The sequence below is a fragment of the Propithecus coquereli genome, unplaced genomic scaffold, assembly GCF_000956105.1.
Source record: "Propithecus coquereli isolate 6110/MARCELLA unplaced genomic scaffold, Pcoq_1.0 Scaffold131, whole genome shotgun sequence".
NCBI lineage: Eukaryota > Metazoa > Chordata > Mammalia > Primates > Indriidae > Propithecus > Propithecus coquereli.
In genome coordinates this window covers 4542771-4548530 of record NW_012137303.1, presented here as the reverse complement: position 1 = coordinate 4548530, position 5760 = coordinate 4542771, and positions in this window count along the sequence as shown.

Here is a 5760-nt window from a genome sequence, read left to right as displayed (position 1 = left end):
ACAAAAGGTCTTCTATCACTTATGGTGATAGCAACACTTTATTTATTATATAAAAAGTGTCTTTTTTTACATCAAATTGAAAAACTATTAGGATATTCAGGTCAAAACTCATTCAAAAAAAAAAAAACAACAACTAGAGCCACATGGTGGTAAAGAAAATTCAAGATTCAAGACAACTAGAATCATAAATAGCTCATTGCTCAACTTAATTGTTCTTTCTCCTTTTAATACTGCCTGTTAACATTTTGCAATTGGAATGTTTCCCATCTGTGCCTTTCCTCGAATTGTGTGAATATAGCTGATGAAAACTATTATCACTCTGTCTTTTCGTCTTCGTTCTGCTTTATGTTGACACAATCACAAGCAGAAAAATGTTAGCTCAGTCATGCACTTGATGTTATATATGTTTTATGTCCCATGTTTAAAATTCCCCATATGTACTTCAAACTGCTTTAGTCATCCTTATTGTGATGGAGAATACCTACATATGCATGTGTGGAAATATTATCCATAGGATTGATAATAATTGTGAAAGTTTTGTTGTGGTCTTTTAAATATTCAGGATAATATTAAATGTAAAGACTCTATTGTGTCAATACAAGGAAATAACAGAATGTACTAATTTAGCAAGTGCTCATTCTTGATATTCTTCCAATATAGTGTTTTATTCAGGATTTTCTCTTACATGTTTTTGCATGTTCTCACATGTTCTTATAAGGCTACAATATTGACTAAGTACTCTCCAGAGGGCACCATTTACATCTTAAATATATGAGGCTCACATCCCTGAGACTGTGCCATGTGCAACTCACCTGGGTTTATGAAGTGGCCCTGAGGTAGGGACCCCATGACTGTCATATTGATCTCAGTCTACAGTGGGGCCAAGTGAGACCAAAGTCATATTAGAACAGTGGAATGATATTGGACTTCAGAATGCTTATTGTTTTATGCATGGGGAGATTTGTTACTTGTAAGTTTAGAGAAGAAAGTGAGCTATTGGAGTAAATGAGAAAATCAAATGACACAGGAGAGTGTGACCAAAAGATGAACTTAAAATCAGGGAGGAGAAATGGTTGTTCAGTGGGGTGGTTACTTTGTGTTTAAATAAGAAAATTGTACAAATTATTTGATTGCTTGTATAATGATATCATCTACTTTTTTTATAGATGATTAGAAAAAATTTGGATTAGAAAAAAACCCAGAAAATGCTATTTTATTATACATTTCCATGTGAATAAATATTAGTACATAATTTAGACAAAAAAATTTCCATTAGCTCAGATGATACTCAAAACTAAGCTTGTGAAAAATGTTATGCTTTTTTCAGTTTCTGAGGAAGAATGACAGAAAAGATTGTTGTAACCATTTCCTCCTGTGTGGTGGATAATGATAGTGCTTCTCCCTGAGCCAATGTGAGAACTAATTAATGTGATTTAAGCAGGAAATAACATTTCCTTGAAAACCAGAGTTCATTCGGTTTCAAATGACAACCTTGGAAGCACAGTAAACAAAGCTAATGCTGAAAACATGATGTGTTTGGAATCCACACTTTGCCTTTTCTTTGAGTAATTGCCTTAGAAGAAATATTCAGGTGAATATCGAGCAAATTAATTGTTTTGAGAATTGTACCTGTTGTATGTGTCCTCCCAAAATTCGTATGTTGAAGCCTTAACCACCAGTGTGACTGCATTTGAAGTAACAAAGTAATTCAGGTTAAATGAGGTCATGAGGGTGGGGCCTTGATATGATAGGATTAGTGTCCCTGTTAGAAGAGACTCAAGAGAGCTTCTCCCTCTCTCCCTGGATATGTGTGCACACACCAAGGAAAGGCTACCTGAGGAGTTAGTGAGAAGGTGTCTCTATGCAAGCCAGTAAGAGAGCCCCCACCAGAAACTGACCCTGCCAGACATTGATCTGGGACTTCTGGCTTCCAGCAATGTGAGGAAATAAATTCCTGTTGTTCAAGCCACTCAGTCTGTGGTATTTTATTATGATAGTCCAAGAAGACTAATACAGTGCTTTTAAAGAAAAATTTGTAGCTAATTACGTTTCTGGATGACATTCGTTAAAACAACTCATTGGAGAACTCTTATGTACATTAGCCTTAGGTATCCTTAATATGAATATTGCTCACATATTCCCTTCATGTTTGTAGTCCGCAGGCACAAAATAAGCTGTGGAAGGTACCAGAACTTACGACCAAACAGAGCGTTACCTATTTGGTCCTTCCAGAATATAACTTATGCTTCTGATGCAAATATTCTATGGCAATATCTCGTCATATCAGTGGAAACATTTGTACAGTTCAGTCAGTGGAAGATTAGCCATTTCTATGCTTGAGCAATTTTGTAGCTGATTAAATCTGTGGTGCAGGAGATCTCTTCCTAGGAAATATGCTAATTTTCACATAGTTGCTTTATGATCGTGAGGTATAAGCACACGCACATGCATGTGTATACCTGCTTTTAACACATGCTTCGTATTTCTCCAGGATTACTCAGGAAAGCATTTCCTGGAGAGTTTTCCTTCTAGGCTTCCCATGCACATCTGCAGTTTTCAAGGTGAAAATGATTCCTTATGGATTGGTTTTAACAACAAGCTGGGTAGTGCAAAGTGAAGGGGATTAAGGCAGACAATGTGACCACACACCAATTTCCTCCCTTACTAACCTTTTATATCACTTTTCAGAATTTTAATTCCATCTGCTAAGTAACACAGGTCCCCAGAGTAGAGGTTATGCACGCAGCCACAGGTTAGAGTTCTCAGCTGCTTTTTCATTACATTGTGCACTGCAATTTCTGTGGGGTTTTTTTGGTGATGGGGCAAGGGTTATTTGAGTTAAATGGTGAATTCCTTTATTTATTTAATGGAAAAAGAAACCAAGGATATTGAAAGCTATTTGTCCATAGCAGGACAAGTATATCCCTATAATACTTAAACCCAAATATCCTCAACCTACAAATTGGCACTATATTTAGAATAGCCACTAGTTCTTTCTACTACATTATTTTAGAAAAATTTAAGTTCAGGCTTAAATATAATTCTTGGAAGAGAGAGGATCTTTCCTTAGAAAAGCTGGAGTACTCATTGGCAGGCAGCAGAGACAGGCTGTGTTAATGTCAATTTCTTTACTTTTTTTTATAAATGCCACCTGTGTTACCAGCATTGATTTGAAGGTGATGTAATTTTCTTGCAAATCCATTAGTTTTATAGGTTTTTGGCAAGCCCCACTGCTGTGTTGATTAGATATAGTAACTGTGTCTATTTAAACAGGATTTTAAATGCTTGGCTCCACTCACTGTATTGGCTGGATAACAAGACATACAGTAGATGCTTTAACTTAAGGTTGTGCTAAGCAGTGATTTGACACACAGCTTAGCGTTTAGCCTTTTGTGATAATAAGCACTTTAATTGTGGAGTTAATTGCAGGTACCTGCAAGACATACCTTTAAGTGATCCTGACAAATAAGATATAGACTCTCCACCCTCTTTAGGTGGATCTATTCTAACAGTGTTTCTCAAAGTGTCGTCCTCAGAATAGCAACATCAGCATCATCTGGGAACCTGTTAGAAATGCAAATTCTTGGCCCCATCCCAGATCTACTGAATCAGAGACTCTGGGAGTGGGGCCCAGCAATCTGTGCTTTAACAAGCCCCCCATTTTCGCCTTTGTGAGTTTGAGAATCACTGGAATAAAGGAATCCTTGACACAGGGGTGCTGCTATGTTTTGGTGCTGGGCAATTCAATGCGAAATACTTTTAAACTGTGCTTAATGAACTACCCTTCTTTATCCAAATTAGCTAATGCTGGAAAATAATTTAACAATAATAAAAAACTATCAGCCTTCTCTTAATTTTTTAATATGTATTATATCTTTACACTGATAGATTTTGTCTTATTATAAATGCATTAGGATCAAGGTTTGGGGTGAGGGAAAGCAGCTAATCTTTTTTGTTTCTCCATATCTCTCCTTGCTTCCCCATTTTCATTATCTAAAGAAGTTAACTTCATATGCTCCATTAAACAAGATGCAGCTTTTATTATCTTTTATCTCTTCCTGAACCCTTTCAATAAATGCTAGTTGATTACTCTTGCATGTTAAGATAGACATTTAGAATAATCAAAACATCAAGAAAGTGTGATGCATGGTTAATCCAGGGCAGTATAGCTTCCTCGACACCAATAAATGGGTCGAGACTGATGCAAACATAAGTTCTATTGGATGGCCTGAGATGGTGTTTTGCGGTAGATACAAGGTGAGAGAACGGCTGCTAACAATAAACAAACAAAACAGTGATAAATATATTTTCCAACAAAAGCAGTGTTAAATTCCCTTGAGGAAAAGAATAACTCTCATAATTTAGAGATCTGAAATTTACTGCAGTTATATCTAAAAGGTTATTAATTCAGTTGTTCACTTGTACATTCATTGTTTTTTCCACCAAATATTAATTGAGAGTTTTTCATGTTTTATTTTTGTCTCATTTTAGCTAAGCTGGAACTACATTTCCAGAATTTCCTTCCCCACATAGTTCCAGGTTAGTGTAGGTCACAAGACAAGAGACATTTTGCATGAGACAGATGCTTTCACTAGCTCTTTTAATTTCATGAAGTCAAATCCTCACAATAAATCCTTCGTTAGTATCTTGGTTCATTCATGCTGCTATTACAAAATACCACAGAGTGGCTAATTTATAAATAATAGAAATCTATTTCACACAGTTCTGGAGCGGGGGAAGTTCAAGATCAAGGCTGTGGCAGATTTGGCATGTGGTAAAGGCTGCTCTCTGCTTCTAAGATGGTACCTTCTTGCTTCGAGCTCCAGAGGGGAGGAACGCTGTGTCCTCACGGGTAGAAGGTGGCGGGCACCGGGACCTAGCTACCTCCCTCCAGCCCTTTTATAATTAACTAATCCCATCTACGGGAGATTACTCCGAGTGGTTTTGCTTTTCTGATCAAAATATGATACCTGGTTTGTTACTAGAAATGGTTCTAGAGAAACTTAACCTTGATTGTAGTTTCTCCAAATGGGTTCTTAGTTTTCTGAAATTGATTCTCTGCTTTGTTTACATTGAAAAACATCATTATCCCTTTTTCCAGTGGTAAAGGAGCTAAGACATAGAGCGGCAAAACATTTGCTTGAATTTTTACCTATTGCAACCAAACATATTTGAAAGTCAAGACTTTAGTTACCAAGGATGTGGTTGCGAAAGCTCCAAATCTTTATGACTTTACAAGCCACAAAGATTTATTTCTGGCTCATAATGCATACAGGCTCCTACAGGGGAGCTGTAGCCCCACAGCACTCATCTTCTCATCTGGAAGAATGATCTGGCAACTGCCATTCTCACAGCAGAAGGAATGAGCAAGAGTGTAGAAGGCTATTCTCAAAGTCTGGGCTCAGATGTACCATTGGTCACATGCATTCATATTCTATCAGGCAAATACGTCACAAGGCAAAACCTCAATTCTATGGGGTGGAGTGTATTATCCTTTTACAATGAAGGGGGAGTAAATAGTGTCTAACAACAATGCAATCAACCACAGTAATTCATTAGATGACTCAAAAGAGAGGAGGTTATTGTCTATTAGAGGCCTGGAAAGCCATCTCAAAGCACAGAGCAAAAATATCTCAAGAGGAAAATTATGGTAAGAATAGGAAATAAATAAACAATAGCAGTCCCAAAGGGGGACAAAAAGCAATTATGAAAAAGAGGCATTAATTAAAAAAATAATAAAATAAAATTTTCTTGAAATAA